The sequence below is a fragment of the Giraffa tippelskirchi genome, chromosome 8 (assembly GCF_054371585.1).
Source record: "Giraffa tippelskirchi isolate mGirTip1 chromosome 8, T2T-mGirTip1v1.2.pri, whole genome shotgun sequence".
In the NCBI taxonomy this organism is placed as follows: domain Eukaryota; kingdom Metazoa; phylum Chordata; class Mammalia; order Artiodactyla; family Giraffidae; genus Giraffa; species Giraffa tippelskirchi.
Genome location: NC_137282.1, coordinates 133,315,018 through 133,332,717, shown reverse-complemented (window position 1 = coordinate 133,332,717; position 17,700 = coordinate 133,315,018). Strand labels below are relative to the sequence as shown.

The window sequence follows — 17,700 nt, the reverse complement described above, 5'->3', positions numbered from 1 at the left end:
CTTCTTTCACTTAGCACAATGTTTTATTTGTTTCGTTTCATTTTCAATTTATTTATTTGGCTGCCCTGGGCCTTAGTTGTGGCACTTGGGATCTCCAAACTTCTTTAAGGCATGTGGGATCTTTAGCTGCAGCACGTGGAATCTAATTCCCTGACCGGGGATCAAACCCAGGCCCCCTGCATTGGGAGCCCAGAGTCTTAGCCACTGGACACCACGGAAGTCCCTAGAACAATGTTTTTGAGATTCACCAATGTTGTAGCATATATCAATAGTTTGTTCCTCTTTTTTAAAAAACAGCTCTAGTGAGAGATAATTCGCATAAACAATTCACCCACTTCAATGGTGTTTAGTGTGTATTCATAGATACATTCAACCATCATCACAGTCAACTTTGGAACATTTTCATCACCTCGAAAAGAAACCTTGTACTAGTTCCCTGGTGGTCCAGTGGCCCTTTCACTCAGTGGTGGCCCCAGGCTCAATCCCCAGTCAGGGAACTAATATCTGCAAGCTTTCCAGCACAGTTAAAAGAAAGAAACCTTGTACCTTAGCTATCAGGCTTCCCAAGTGGCGCTAGTGGTAAAGAACCTGCCTGCCAGTACAGGAGATATAAGAGCCTCAGGTTGGATCCCTGGGTGGAGAAGACCCCTTGGAGGAGGGCATGGCAACCCATTCCAGTATTCTTGCCTGGAGAATCCCATGGACAGGGGAGTCTGGAGGAACAGTCCAGAGGGTAGCACAGCGCTGGACACAACTGAAGTGACTTACCGTGCATGCCCCTTAGCTATCAGTCTTTTACTTCCCCTCACTCTCCTCATTTCTTGCCCTAGTCTGTCTCTATAGATTTCCTTATTTTAGCCTTCCATGTGAATGTGTGTGCAATTCTTAGTCTCTCAGTCGTGTCTGACTCTTTGCGACCCCGTGGACTGTGTCCTGCCAGGGTCTTCTGTCCATGGAATTCTCTAGGCAAGAATACTGGAGTGGGTTGCCATTCCCTTCTCCAGGGCATCTTCCAGGTCTCCTGCATCGTGAGCAGATTCTTTACCATCTGAGTCACCAGGAAATTTTCATGTGAATGCAGTCATATAACATGTGGACTTTGGGGGCTTTTTGACTATGCACCTCGTGGGATCTTAGTTCCATGTCCAGGGATTGAGCCCGGGGCCACAGTGGTGAAAACACCGAGTCCTAACCACTGCACCGCCACGGAGCTTCCTCTGTGGGCTTCTGTGATTGGCTTCTTTCACTTAGCATAGTGTTTACAAATTGTTGTAGCATGTGTCTGTACTTCATTCATTTTTTCTTTTTATTATGATAAAATAAACATAACATAAAAGTTACCATTTTAAATGTTTTAGGTGTACAGTTCAGGGGTATTAAATACATTCTCTTACATAACCATTATCCAGCGACAGTACATTTTCCATCTTCTCAAACTGAAACTCTAGACCCATTAAATACTAACTCACCATTTTACCCCTCTCTCCAAACCCTGGCAACCACCATTCTTTCTGTTTCAATGAATTTAACTAGTCTAGGTATTTTATGTAAGTGGAATCATACAATATTTGTCTTCTTGAGACTGGCCTATTTCACTTTTTCATATTTACTTTCATCTGGATTGTTCTGTACAGGAGTATAAAAATAAAATTGATTTTTTTATAGTGATCTTGTGTCCTGTAACCTCGCTGAACTTGTTTATTAGTCATAATAATTTCTAGTGGATTTCTTACATACAAGATGATGTCATCTATAAACAGAAATCGTTTTACTTTTTGCTTTTCCAATTTGGATGCCTTTTTTTCTTTTAAAAATATCTTCTTGGCTTTATTCAACAATTCATGAATCAGGCAGCATCCAACCTAGCAGACAGAAGTGCACTCCAAGGGGCTGTACAAAATGAGACTTTTATTGGCCAAACGAAGCGGATCAAGGAAGTTACACTATACCAAAAGCGGGTTTGTTATTGCAAGGTCACTTTCCTTTAGAGGATGGAGGTGGTCTATTAGGCAAAATGGTGTCAAAATCTTTCCTCTCTGTGCTCCGATGCCAAACAGAAATATGGAGACAGAGTTATGCAGGAGAAAGAAACAGTGGTTTTATTTCTTTGTCAGGCAAAGGGGGAGTACAGCAGACTATCACCTCAAGAACGATACCTCCCACCTTTTATTTCTTTTTCTTGCCTAAGTCAGCCTGGGTAGAGCCTCCATTACTATGTTAGTGGTGAGATCAGGTAACTTGTCTTCTTCCTGATCTTAGGAGGAAAGCATTCAGTCTTTCACCATTAAGTATGATGTTAGCTGTTTATTTTTCATAGATGTCTCTTATCAGGTTGAACAAGTTTCTATTCCTAATTTGTTGAGTTTTTTCATCACGAAAGGGTGTTGGGTCTTGTAAAATACATCTTTGTCTATTGAGATGATCATGTAAATTTTGGTTTTTATTCTATTGATAGAATGTATCACATTAGTTGATTTTCAGATATTGAACCAATCTTGCATCCCAGTTCTTTCCTTTTGATTCCTGAATAGTATTACGTTGAATGAATATATCACATTTTGTACATCTGTTCATCTGCTGGAGGAAATCTGGGCTGTTTCCAGTTTGGGCTATTATGAATAACACTAATATAAATTTATATAAATATAAATATTCCTGTAAAAGTGTGTGAACGTTGGTTTTCATTTCTCTAGTCTGAGTGTGTGCTAAGTCACTTCAGTTGTGTCTGACTCTTTATGACCGTATAGATGGTAGCCTGCCAGGCTTCTCTGTCCATGGGATTCTCCAGGCAAGAATACTGCAGTGGATTGCCATGCCCTCCTCCAGGGCATCTTCCTGACCCAGGGATCCAACCTGAGTCTCTTACGTCTCCTGCACTGGCAGGCGGGTATTTTTTTTACCACTATTGCCACCTGGGAAGCCCCTTCATTTCCCTAGGGTAGATACCTAATTGTGACATTGCTAAGTCTTATGGTAAATTTATGTTTGTCTTTTTAAAAAACCGATAAACTTGTTTTCCAAGTTGCTGTACCATTTTACATTCCCAGTGTCTAAGATTTCCTATTTCCTCACATCCTGGCCAACATTTGTTATTTTCTCTCTCTTTTTTTTTTAGCCATACTAATGGGTGTGAGATGGTATCTCACTTCAGTTTTAATTTGCATTTCCCTGATGGATAATGGAGGGCTTCCCTGGTGGCTCTAATGTTGAACAGGAGGGAGGGCCAAGCATATCCACGGCCCTTATAGGGATTTCCATGGGAAAGGCAAGGAAGAGCAAGAGAAACAGTTTAAGATTGGCTAGTTTGAATAATTTTGGTGTGCTGTAAGCTGTAGGGTTAGTCTCCAGTTAGCTGGCATTTAGACCTGACATGATTTGCTAAGTCACTTCAGTCGTGTCCAACTCTGTGCGACCCCATAGATGGCAGCCCACCAGGCTCCCCCATCCCTGGGATTCTCCAGGCAAGAATACTGGAGTGGGTTGCCATTGTCTTCTCCATGACATGATTTAGGGTCGGGGAAATATTGGTTTGGTGTGTGAGAGTTAGATAAGAAGGTAACTGGGGATATAAGCCCTGGATTCGTTGGTTTGCATATGAAAGGCGTGCTTATAAGCAAGTTATTTGTTGTTGTTTAGTTGCCAAGTCATGTCTGATTCTTTTGCAACCCCATGGACTGTGGCCTGCCAGATTCCTCTGTCTATGGAATTTTCCAAGGCAAGAATACTGGAGTGGGTTGCCATTTCCTTCTCCAGGAGAATCTTCCTGACCCAGGAATCGAACCCGGGTTTCCTGCGTTGAAGGAGAATTCTTGACCACTGAGCCACCTGGGAAGCCCAGGCAAGTTATTATCTTGCTGGGGCAGTTTCTCCCAGCAAGATAGTCTTTTTTTTTAAGATGTGCTGCTGCTGCTGCTGCTAAGTTGCTTCAGTCGTGTCCAACTCCGTGCGACCCCATAGACGGCAGCCCACCAGGCTCTGCCATCCCTGGGATTCTCCAAGCAAGAATACTGGAGTGGGTTGCCATTTCCTTCTCCAGTGCATGAAAGGGAAAAGTGAAAGTGAAGTCGCTCAGTCGTGTCCGACTCTTAGCGACCCCATGGACTGTAGCCTACCAGGCTCCTCCGTCCATGGGATTTTCCAAGCAAGAGTACTGGAGGGGGGTGCCATTGCCTTCTCCGTTTAAGATGTAAAATCATCATAATATACGGAACAATTTAAATATTTACATTACAATATGTTTATCTTTATATATATATGTATATTTATCTTTATATATGGGTCCTTGGCAGTGAATGCGTGAAATCCTAACCATTGGACCGCTGGGGAATTCCCTGATACATTTTAAACATACATTTTTTTTTTTGGTCCAAATCTTGTAATGTACTTTTAACTCATTCAATATATTGGCAAAGTCCATTCCTTTTGTCAAATGCTTCACCTTCCAATTAAAATAAGCAAGTTAATTGGGCTTCCCTGGTGGCCCAGTGGTTAAAAATCCACCTGTCAATGCAGGAACACGGGCTGGGTCCCTGGTCCGGGAAGACTCCACATGCCGAAAGGGCAGCTAAGCCTGTGCACCCCAACTACTGGACCCTCAGTCTCTAGAGCCCATGAGTGAAGTCTGGGCACCTAGAGCCCATGCTCCACAGCACAAGAAGCCACCGCGTTGAGATATCTGCACACCGCAGCTAGAGAGGAGCCCCAGCTCGCGGCAACTAGAGAAGCCCAAGCACAGTAATGAAGATCCAGCACAGCCAAAAATAGAATAAATAAAAATCAATGAATCTTAAACAAATAAACAGATTAGTAATGGCCCTGTGATGACAACACCTCACTCCGAAGTCTGATGCTAAATAAATTGAGAATATATGTCATCTTGTCATGAATTTACTCTTGAATGAAATAAGGTGACATCATCTGCTGTGTTTCTTACCTACATTCTCTTTGTTCTATTCTTGCAGGACCTCCACTCAGGAGGGTCTTTGATGGTAGTCAGGGAGCAGAAGAGGGAAGATGGCTGGGTAAAAATGACCATCCGTGCCACCACACTCCACAACATATCTGAATTCAGAACACCTCATCATGAGCCAAAATACCCTGTTGGTAATCATGCTTGCCCATGACAGAAACGTACACAATCATCCCTCTCACCTGCAGGGCATTGGTTCCAGGATCTCCATGGATACTAAAACCCAAGGATGCCCAAGTCCCTTGTATAAAATGGCATTGTGCCCTCAGCCCTCTGTATCTGTGGTTTGGCATATGTGGGTACATAGTGCCTGCTGTATAAGTCAGAAAGAGACAGCAAGTCCAACATAGAACCCTGAGTAAACAGGACTCTTTTGTTCTTGTTCCACAAAGTTTTACACACTAGGGAATTAAATCATGTTTTTCTGTTGAATTTTTTTCAGTTTTTTATTTTGAAATAATTATAGATTCACAGGAAGTTGCAAAGGATGTATAGAGAAATCCCCTGTATCCTTTATTCAGTTCTCCCACCCCCATGGCTACATTTTACATAACTATAGTACAATATCAACACCAGAAAACAGATTGGTACTATATGCATGTAAAGTTTCATATCATTTTATCAAGTGTAGATTTGTGTAACCAGCTTTGCAACCAAGATACAAAACTACTTACTTACCGAAAAGATCTCTCTCCTGATACTCTTTATAGTCACTGCCCCCCCCGCCCCAATTTCTGTCCTTGATTTCCGGTAATTAATTTTCTACTTCTGTAATTTTGTCATTTTGAGAATGTTATATAAGTGAAACCATGTGACATTTTGAGATTGTTTTCTTTTTCATTCGGCATAATGCCCTTGAGATCCACCCAAGCTGTTTTATGTATCATTTGCTCCTTTTTAATGTTGAGGAGTACTCCGTGATATGGATGTACCATAATTTGTTTTACCATTCACCTACAGGGGGACATCTGAATTGTTTTCAGTTTTTGGCTACTACAAATGAAGCTGCTGTGAACGTTCATGCATCAGTTTTACATGGGTGAAAATTGCTGTTTGGGAGGGATAAACATATAGGAGTGTGATTGCTGTATTATATGGTGTGTGTGTGTGCATGTGTGTTCAGTCGCTAGTTGTATCCCACTCTGCGACCCCATGGACTGCAGCCTGCCAAACTCCTCTGTCCATGGAATTTTCCAGGCAGAAATACTACAGTGGGTTGCCATTTCCTACTCCAGGGGATCTTCCTGACCCAGGGATCAAACCCACGTCTCCTGCGTCAGCAACATTGGCAGGTGGATTCTTTACCATTGCACTACCTGGGAAGCCTGTGTTATATGGTAAATATATACTTTGTTTTTTTGAATAACTGACCAACTATTTTCCAGAGTGACTATACCATTTTACTTTCTCATTAACAAATGTATCAGAGATTTGGAAATTCAGTTTCTCTGCATCATCACTAGCATTAGGAATTGTCATTAAAAAAAATTAGCTGTTCTAATAGGCCCAATTTTTTTTTTTTTTGTCACATTGTGTGGCTTGGAGGATCTTAGTTCCCTAAACAAGGAAGCCCTTGCCCCCTGCAGTGGAAGGGTGGAGTCCTAACCACAAAACCACTAGGGAATTCCCTCTCCTCTCATGATAGTCTTAATTTGCATTTCCTTGTTGGCTAGTGATGTTGAACATTTTTTCTGATATACTTATTTGTCACCTGTATATCCTCTTCACTGAAATCTCTCTTCAAGCTTTCTGCCCATTTTCTAGTGGGTTATTTGTTTTTTACTGTAGAGTTCAGTTCAGTTCAGTCACTCAGTTGCGTCCAACTCTTTGTCACCCTATGGACTGCAGCACACCAGGCCTCCCTGTCCATCAGCAACTCCCAGAGTTTGCTCAAACTCATGTCCATTGAGTCGTTGATGCCATCCAACCATCTCATCCTCTGTCGTCCCCTTCTCCTCCCACCTTCAATCTTTCCCAGCATCAGGGTCTTTTCAAATGAGTCGGCTAGTTATATATTTTTAGATAGTAGTATTTTTGTAAGATATGTGGTTTGCAAATATTTCCTCCCAACTTGTTTTCACATTCTCTCAATGGCTTTTCACAGAGCAAAAGTTTTTAAATTGATGAAGTCCAATTTATCGATCTTTTTTCTTTGTGGAGCACTTTTTTTTTTTTTTGCATATGTCTTTTATTTATTTATTTATTTTTGCTTTTAATTGTAGATTTTTCTTTTTTTTAATTTTAAATTAGTTTATTTATCTATTTTTTAACTTTACAATATTGTATTTGTTTTGCCATACATTGACATGCATCCACCATGGGCGTACATGTTTTCCCCCTCTAGAACCCCGCTCCCACCTCCCTCTCTATCCCATCCCTCCGGGTCATCCCGGTGCACCAGCCCCGAGCGCCCTGAATCATGCATTGAACCTGGACTGGCGATTCGTTTCACATACGATAATTTACATGCTTTAATGCCATTCTCCCATATCATCCCGCCCTCGCCCTCTCCCATAGAGTCCATAATAAAAAATATGGAACGCTTCACGAATTTGCGTGTCATCCTTGAGCAGGGGCCATGCTAACCTTCTCTGTATTGTTCCAATTTTAGTATATATGCTGCCGAAGCGAGCACGTGGAGCACGTTTTTGGAATCAAGTTTAACAACTCTTCTCTAGGCCCTAGGACCCAAAGATTTTCTCTTGTGTTTTCTTCTAGAAGTTTGTTAATTTCATGTTCTACATTTAAATCTGTGATACATTTTGCGTCAATTTTGGTTTAAGGTGTGAGATTTAGATTGAGATTCAATTTTTACTTTTTTCCCTATGTATATCCAGTTGCTCTAGCATTGTTTGTTGAAAAGACTGTCCTTCTGGACTTCCCTGGTGGTCCAGTGATTAAGACTCTGTGATTCCACTACAGGAGGATGTGGGTTCAGTCCCTGGTCAGGGAACTAAAGGCCTGGATGCTGCTTGACAAGGCCAAAATATATATGTATGTATGTATGTATGTATGTATGTATGTATATGTGTGTATGTGTGCACTTGTGCTCAGTCATGTCTGATTCTTTGCAACCACATGAACTGTAGCCCACCAGGCCCCAACGTCCATGGGATTCTCCAGGCAAGAATACTGGAGTGTGTTGCCATTTTCTTCTCCTATATATAAATATAGAGTAAAAGAAAGCCTTTAGAAAAAGACTATCCTGTTGATACCACACATTCTTGATAACTGTGGCTATATAATAAGTCTTGAAGTAAAGTAGAGTGACTCCTTCCACTTACCCTTCTTTTTCAAAATTATTTTAACTATTCTAACTCCTTTGCCTTTCCATATAAGTTTTAGAATACTCTTGTATACATTAAAAAATATTTGCTTTTTGGTGAGAATTATGTTAAACTTGTATACCAGTTTGGGAAGAATTGACACCTTTACTATGTTAAGTCTTCCAACCCATGAAAATCTCTCCATTCATTTAGATCTTCTTTGATCTCTTTCATCAGTGTTTTAGAGTATTTACCATACAAGTCCTGTACATGTTATGTTAGACTTACACCTATTTTTTTGAGTGACTTTAAATTGTGTTGTATTTAAAATTTTGTTTCTATATGTTTATTGCTAGATTATAGAAGTGAAACAGAATTTTGTGCAATTACCTTATATCTTAAAACTCCACTGAATTCAATTATTAGCTCTAGGGGTTTTTGTAGATTCCCTGAGATCTTCTGTGCAGATATTGTGTCGTCTGCAAATAGATCTATCTTCGCATCAGCTGGCCAAAGTATTGGAGTTTCAGCTTCAACATCAGTCCTTCCAACGAACATTCAGGACTGATCTCCTTTAGGATGGGCTGGTTGGATCTCCTTGCAGTCCAAGGGGCTCTTAAGAGTCTTCTCCAACACCACAGTTCAAAAGTATCAATTCTTCTGTGCTCAGCTTTCTTTATAGTCCAACTTTCACATCCATACATGACTACTGGAAAAACCAGAGCCTTGACTAGACAGATCTTTGTTGGCAAAGTAATGTCTCTGCTCTTTAATATGCTCTCTAGGTTGGTCACAACTTTTCCTCCAAGGAATAAGTGTCTTTTAATTTCATGGCTGCAGTCACCATCTGCAGTGATTTTGGAGCCCCCCAAAAATAAAATCTGCCACAGTCTCCACTGTGTCTCCATCTATTTTCCATGAAGTGACGAGACTGGATACCATGATCTTAGTTTTCTGAATGTTGAGCTTTAAGCCAACTTTTTCACTCTCCTCTTTCACTTTCATCAAGAGGATCTTTAGTTCTTTTTCACTTTCTGCCATAAGGGTGGTGTCATCCGCATATCTGAGGTTATTGATATTTCTCCCAGTAATCTTGATTCCAACTTGTGCTGTAGCCCGCCAGGCTCCTTTGTCCATGGGATTTCCCAGGGAAAAATACTGGAGTAGGTTGCTATTTTCTTCTGCAGAGGATCTTCCCAACCCAGGGATCGAACCCTTGACTTGGGTACTAGATCTCATTTTGGGAATTCCCTGCTGGTCCTGTGGTTGGGACTCCTTGCTTTCACTGCTGAGGGCCCAGGTTCAATCCCTTGTTGGGGAACTAAGATCCCACAGAAAAATGGTGTGGTCCAAAAAAATAAAGAAAGAAAGATCTCTTTTTCTTTCAACTACTCAAGGACATGGGGCCTGTCAGCCATTCACCACTGTATCTTCAGTTTGTCCCATCTCCATCAGCAAATATGTAAGGCTATAGTATTATTCACCTTTAATTGTTCTCATGCTTCATGATGTGGTTGGAGAGACTTAATTTAAAGGCTCAACAAGGTTTATAAATATACATAAACAACATATGAAAATGAAAATTTTAAGTACAGCAAATGATAATGTGCTAAATTGCACAGATTCTTTAATAATGCAATAGAAACTTTGAAAATATAGAGAAAACTGTGGTTTTAGGTGGGGTAGAAAAAGAGAGAACTGAGGACAGCTTTCTAAAATGCTATATTTGTCCGAGTTCTCTGTTGCAAGCAATGGAAATAGATTCTGATTTTAAGTTAAGCTAAAATAGCTCATAGAATCACTGGGAAAGCTGGAAAACCAGGCTCAGAGCCTAAACAGCTATCACCACAGCCAAAACCACTCCATAAATGGTGTCTGGTGAGGATACCACTGTCCACTAGATGTCACACCTCTCACTGTTGACACCATCAGGCAGGGACTTGAGCTTGGCACTGTTGCCACAGCTGCCATAGAAACAGGAAGTTGCTGCTGCCAGGAACACTGTTCCATTGACTCTGCCGCTTTTCACCAATAACTCCAGAGTCAAAGTCTAAAATAGCTGGGTCTGTTTGACCCAGCCTAGGTCAAGGCCAGCACTCAGCTTCCAGAGGGGGCTGGGAGAGCAAGTATCTGGCATTTTCAGCTTCTGTAGTGAAAAGTAGGGTCTGCTTCATAAAAGATTCATTAGATTGGACATTCTCAGATGCTGAGCAGCCTTCACCCACCCACCCACCCCAAAAAAGTAACAGTTGGCTGAAGCTAGAGGGCAGAAAAAGGAAGGAGATGGTTAGTTAAGAGATCAAGAACTGGTCCAGGGCAGCAGGAATGAGACTTGAAGGAGCCTGGGAGGAGCAATTGAGGAAGGAAAGGATAGAGGCCAAGAGCTTTGGAAAGTTCTAGGGAGAGTAACAGTGTGTAGTATTCGGATAGAGAGAGACGTCTTGAGACCAAGGGCACTTGAAGTGTAGAGGTAGAAACCAATTATAGGGAATTATGGAGAAAATGATTATAAAGACAGGAAGGAATCTGGTATTGAAAATGCTTGTCTCTTTTAATGATCGCAAAACCACAATCCAATGTGTGTTGATTACTTTATAAAGATGATCATCTTTTAGTGGTTTGATTCATTTTGGGGGCAATTATATTTCTCTTTTGTGAACTGCCCATTCATATATTTTGCTTATTTTTCTACTGAGGTCTTTATTTTTCTCCCAACAAATTGTAGGTGCTTTTTATAGATTAAAGGGCTAGATTGAGGGTATAAATTTTGAGGAAAGGAACTTTTTTTCCTGCTCAGCAGTAACAGTTTAAACAGGCAGTTTTCCTTACATTCTCCTGTGAAAAAGGGCCGATTTACTTTATTTTTCAAAATAACAAATTTATCAAAATACAATTCTGCTGCTGCTGCTAAGTCGCTTCAGTCGTGTCCGACTCTGTGCGACCCCATAGACGGCAGCCCACCGGGCTCCCCCGTCCCTGGGATTCTCCAGGCAAGAATACTGGAGTGGGTTGCCATTTCCTTCTCCAATGCATGAAAGTGAAAAGTGAAAGTGAAGCCGCTCAGTCGTGTCCGACCCCTAGCGACCCCATAGACTGCAGCCTACTAGGCTCCTCCGTCCATGGGATTTTCCAAGCAAGAGTACTGGAGTGGGTTGCCATTGCCTTCTCCGAAATATAATTCACATACCATAAAATTCATCTATTTTAAAGTTTACCATTCAATGGTTTTAGTATATCCACAGAGTTGTGCAAACATCACCACTAATTCCAGCAACTTTCATGCCCCTAAAGAGAAGCCATAAACCTAATAGTAGTCACTCCCCATTTCTCCTTCTCCGCAGTCTCTGGTGATCAGCAATCTTGATGTTGCTATTGATCAGCCTACTCTGGACATTTAAAGTAAATGGAATCATATAATATGTGTCCTTTTGTGTCTGAGTTATTTCATAAAATAATATTTTTAAAGTTTATCTGTGCTGTGATATATATCAAAACTTCATTCCTTTTTACTGCCAAACAACATTTCATTGTATGTGTATACTACATTTTGTTTAATCATTCATGAGTTAATGGAGATAATGATAGTAACAGATTATTGTTCATGGACTAGAATAGGAAACCACAAGTCTATAGTGATGTAAATAAATTGAATGTACAATGAGGAACAGGATATTTACAATTTCAAATACCTCTCCACAAAATACTTATTAATTACTAAAAAAAAAAAAAAAAAAAACTTCACAATGGCGATTCCTGGTAGACACTACCTTAATCAAGCAACAGAAGCAGACATTATCAGTACTGGGAGGGAATGTTTGAAATCCTGCACCACCTGAGAGGATGCAATGAGAGAAGTGCATCGTCTCTTTTATACTATTCCAACCAAAGATGCATAATCTGAACCCAATCACAAGGAAACTTCAGCAAACCCAAATTGATGGATATGAAATAAGACTTGCAACCTTTAAAAATGTCAAGGTTAGGAATGTCAAGCAAAGAGTGAAGAACTGTTCTTGATGAATAAGACTAAAGAGATAGGACAACAAAATATGATGTATAATTGAGTTGGATTTGGGGGGGATAACTAGAGACTCTGGAAAGGAGCCTGAGAATTAACTGGTATTTATGTATCAATGCTAATTTGTTTTGTATTGGAGTTATGTAAGAGAATGTCCTTATTTTGGGAAACATCTGCTAAAGTATTCAGGAGTGGTGGGTAACAGCAATTTACTCTCAAATTACTCAAAAACAAGAAAAGCTCTACAATTTTTACAATTTTCACTTTTTTCCAAAATAAAAATATGTAAGAAATACAAAATAAGAGGAAAAAAAACCAAGAAAAGCAGTACGTGCCTTAATCATCTTTGGATCAAGAGGAAATAAAAATGGAAATAAGGATTAATTAGGAAACATGGCTAGCCTCAGGGAATTGTTGTTGTTAAGGAGAAGGCAATGGCAACCCACTCCAGTACTCTTGCCTGGAAAATCCCATGGACGGAGCAACCTGGTAGGCTGCAGTCCTGGGGGTCGCTAGGAGTCGGACACGACTGAGCGACTTCACTTTCACTTTTTACTCTCACGTATTGGAGAAGGAAATGGCAACCCACTTCAGTATTCTTGCCTGGAGAATCCCAGGGACGGGGGAGCCTGGTGGGCTGCCGTCTATGGGGTCGCACAGAGTCGGACACGACTGAAGCGACTTAGCAGCAGCAGTCACTAAGTCATGTCCAACTCTCTTGCGACCCCAAGGACTGTAGCCCACAAGGCTCCTCTGTTCGTGGGATTTCCCAGGCAAGAATACTAGAGTGGGCTGCCATTGCCTTCTCCAGGGCATCTTCCTTACCCAGGGATGGAACCTGCGTCTCCTGCATCGGCAGACTGTTTCCTTTACCGCTGAGCCAGGAGGGAAGCCTCAGGGAATTCCTATCTGTTATTAGGCTAAATAGGTAGTCTATTATTGGGATAGATACCAAGTGTGCTAAAAATAAGCTAGATTGTAAAGTAATTAGCCCCCAACTAAAATAAAAAAAAAATAAGCTAGATTAACTCAGGTTTACAGTCTTAAATAAATATTTATTTAAATCACAGAATAACACTTTAAATTGGAATTTCTATAGGAAAATTCTTTGTTACTGCAAGGGTGAAATCCTTTAGGCCTATTTACCCCTGTGCATACGATTAGTTTAATGTTGCTATTCTTAATACATCATGGTTTCTGAGGTGTTACAGAAAAGATAGTTAGGTCTAAAGAATGTTTGTGTGTGTGTGTGTGTGTGTATAAATCAAGTTAATTACTTTAGGAAAGAGCTAAAGTTATGAGTGATTAATTTGTCTTGTTTTGAAATGCAATTATGTCTAGACTATAACTATTTAGAATTAAGGTCCTTGATTCTTTCTAATTTAATAATTGTTTTATTTGTAAAATTTTAAAAAATGAAGTGATAATCTAGAAAACTATGAAAAAAATTATATATAAAATCCCATAGGACACAGCAGAAGGAAATGCATAGCCTTAAATATTTCACTATGAAAGATTTTTTTTAAAAATTCATTGCCACTTTATGAAACTAGAAAAAGAGTGACAAAATAGACTCAAAGTGGAGAGAAACAATAAAGACAACAACAAAAAATAATGAATGAGAAAACAAAAAGAATAGTAGAAAGGAAAAAAATAAGTTCAAGTGTTAATTATTTGAAAAGACCAGCAAAATACATGAATATCTCATGAATCTGGTTAGGGAAAAAAAAAAGAGAGCAAAAATGTCATGGTTAAGAATAAGAAAAGAGATACATTCACAAACACAAAAGAGGTTGAAAGTTATGTGCAACTATATGGCAACAATGTGAACAACTAGAGGAAGTGGATAATTCAAAGAAAGAAAGTTACTGAAACTGACCTATGAAGAAACAGAAAAGGTTACCACAAAAGAGATCAGGAAGATTACTACAGATTTACCCTTCAAGACAGCACCAGACCCACGTGGTTTCACAGCTGCATTGTATCTATCTTTTAGCAGAGATGATTCCAATGATGTTTAATTATGCTAGAATATAGGGAAAACAAGTTTCACTCTTTTTATAAGCAGATCTTGTAACTACTGATTTAATTTCTTTAATGGTTATAGGTTTATTCAGGTTGTCTATGTCTCCTTGATATAATTGGGTAAATTGCATTTTTAATGGGAACTAATCATTTGCGTAAATTATCAAATTAATTGGCACAAAGTTCTTCATATTGCCTCATAGCTTTTTAAACTGATCCAGTACCGTCAGTATGGTTGTGTAGGTGGTTTTGTGCACAAGCTTATCTGGACAAGGAGTGAGTGGGAGCAGCCTGCATCCAGCTTTCCAAGTGGCAAGCCCTAGGTTAGGGTTGCAGCCACCCACAGGTGAAGTGAAAGTCGCTCAGTGGTGTCCGATTCCTTGCAACCCCATGAACTACACAGTCCATGGAATTCTCCAGGCCAGAATACTGGAGTAGGTAGCCTTTCCCTTCTCCAGGGGATCTTCCCAACCCAGGTCCCTGCATTGCAGGCAGGTTCTTTACCGACTGAGTGATCAGGGAAGCCCCACAGGCGAAACCTTTTCCTAATTCTCGCAAAGGCACTGTGAGGGTTAGTGATAGCCAGGCTATAACTTATCTATCTTCCCTGCTGGCTCAGACAATAAAGAATCTGCCTACAATGCAGGAAACTGGAATTCAATCCCTGGGTGGGGGAGATCCCCTGGAGAAGGAAATGGCTACCCACTCCCATATTTTTGCCTGGTAAATCCCAAGGACAGAGAGGAACCTGGCAGGCTATACAGTCCATGGGGTGGCAAGGAGTTGGACACAACTGAGCGACTGAACTGAGCTGAACTGAGTGACTCTTTCCTTTTTTTTCAATCCCTCTTTTTCAAGATTGTTTTCTTGCCCTCTCTCTTTTTTCTCTTGACCAATCAATTCTGCTAGTTTTGCTTGTTTTATTAGTTTATTTCAAAGAACTTTCTTTTGTCTTTTTTTAAATTTTAAACTTGTTATTTTGTATTGGGGTATAGATGATTACGATTAAAGAGACTTCTTTTGTCTTTCTACCATCTCTGTTGTATTCAATTAATTTCTGCCTTCATTTTTATTACTGCCACTCTTCCTCTTTCTTCAAGGTTATTGTGCTTGTTTTTTCCTTTAGTTTTTTAACTGGAAACTTAGCTGAGCAATTTTTTTAACTTTTCTTTTGTAATATAAACATTTAGGACTATACATTTTTCTCTATAAATCACTTTATCTGCATCTAATGAAGTTTTGGGGGGAGGAGTTGTTTCTATACTCATTATTTATTGAAGTATAGTTGATGTACAGTATTATATAAGTACAATATAGTGATCCACAATATGGTGAGGCTTTTACTTAATTCTGAAAATGTTCACACTTAAAAGTTGAAAGAATTGTACAGTGATACCCAAATGCGCAACACCTAATTTCTACAGTTAAGATTTTACTTTATCTGCTTTATCATACAAATTTCCATTTATTCATCCCTTCTATTGATTCAAGGGTTTTATTTTTTATTCACTTGGAAGGAAATGACAGATATTCGCACGTTTCACTCTTAAACACTTCAGCATGCATATCATTACATGGAGTTCATTATTTTTATTGATTGATTGAAATTTTAAGGTCAGTGTATTAAGCTCAATGATGAAAGCTGTGATAGGCTGTTTTCCTGAAAATTATTTTTTCTTATGAAAAAAAGAAAAGAAAATCAATACACACCCTCAGCATAGACACAGATGCTGTGGCAGTCAAGCCTCTCTAAGATGAGGATAGTTTACTAGTTGGTCAAGTCACTCTCTGGTCAGAAGGATTGTAGTCTGGATCGTCCTCCTTATTCTCTGGCTCCAAGTCATTTAATTTCTGGACCAGTGACTCATCTACCTCCACGTTGTATCCAGCATCTTCTAAGAACTGTATATTAGCTGTGTCAAGATTATGATCTGTTTCAAACAGCTGTTTCCCACTTAATTTACTTTTTCCTGCTTGTTCTTTTACTTTTATTCATTAAAAAAAATTTCCAAGAGTTCTGTATCAAACTTGGCCTTCCAACTTAAGAAATTTTGAATAGTAATAGGAGTACCATAAAATAATTGCTTTTCAGCTTCTGCTCTTCTTCTTGTCTATTTGATCTACCATTTCACTTAATTTTATTGCACAGCTATTGCTAAAGTTCATACTATAGAAAAACTTTCTTCTGCCTGTAATGCCAGTAACTTTAAAAATGTCTGAGACTTCATTATCTTCTTGGTTTTTCTGGGAGAGTATTTCTGAGATGGGAGCTTCATCTGGGTGCTTTTCCCTTCATGTAAACTTGAGGGGAGGCAGGACTGTTTCACTGTTTTCTCCAGCCTTATACATCACTGGTGAAGCTGGTTGGATTTTTCTGATACTTAGCTGAAACACTACCAAAGGAGAATATGATATCAGGAGAGTTCATTTGTATTTCGGAAGACCAGTTGTTAAGAGGATTGGATCAACATACAATCAAGCTCTGAAGGAGTCAGGGTAGATGGACTCCAGAGATTCCAGTTTTAAATATATATATATTTATTTATTTAATATTCTTTTCTATTATGGTTTATCACAGAATATTGAATATAGTTCCCTGTGCTATACATTAGGACTTGTTGTTTATCCATTCTAAATACAACAGTTTACATCTACCAGCCTCAAACACCCAGTCTATCCCTCTCCCTAACATACAGAAAAGTGCAAATATCCTAAGTGTACAGCTTGATGAATTATCACAAAATGAATACATCTAAATCAAGAAATAGAAAAGGATTCCAGAAACTCCCTTTATGTAACCACTACCTGGACTTCAGACACCATAATTAATTTTGTTTTCTTTTTGAACTTGGTGTAAATAAAATCATATAATTTGTATTTGTGTGTGTGTGGCTTTCTTTGGTACAACACTGTATCTGTGAAATCCATATAGTTGCATCTAGTGATAGTCTTCTTTTTCATTGCTATATGGTATGCCATTGTATGAATCTATTACAGCTGAAATTCTACAGTATTCATTCTACAGTTGAAATATTTACTACTATAAATAATGCCATAAGAACATTTTTGTGTGTCATTTTTATTGTGGTAAAACATGCATAATATTTCCCCTTTTATTTATTTTTAAATATACAATCCAGTGGCATTAAGTACATTCACAATATTGTACAACTATCACCACAATTCATTTCCAGAACTTTTTCTTATCTTTTTGATGTGCATAGGTGGATATTTCTCATGGGTATATACTTAGGAAATGCTGGATCACATTGTATATGTTCAACTTTACAAAAATATTTCCAGGCTTCCCTGGTGGCTCAGTGGTAAAGAATCCACCTGTCAATGCAGGAGACAGAGGTTTGATCCCTGATCCGGGAAAGATCCCACATGCTGCAGATCCCATGGTCCACAGCTATTGAGCC

At 39.4% G+C, this 17,700-nt stretch overlaps 1 non-coding gene and 1 pseudogene across 1 annotated transcript; both read right to left on the bottom strand.

Annotated features, from left to right (window-relative positions):
- Positions 1-7,497: 7,497 nt before the first annotated feature.
- LOC145519231 (U6 spliceosomal RNA) lies at positions 7,498-7,604 on the bottom strand. The gene has a single exon (XR_014063648.1). It is a non-coding gene; the product is annotated as a U6 spliceosomal RNA (small nuclear RNA).
- Positions 7,605-16,054: 8,450 nt separating this feature from the next.
- On the bottom strand, positions 16,055-16,627 carry LOC145519014 (RWD domain-containing protein 1 pseudogene; annotated as a pseudogene).
- Between the last annotated feature and the right edge of the window lie 1,073 nt (positions 16,628-17,700).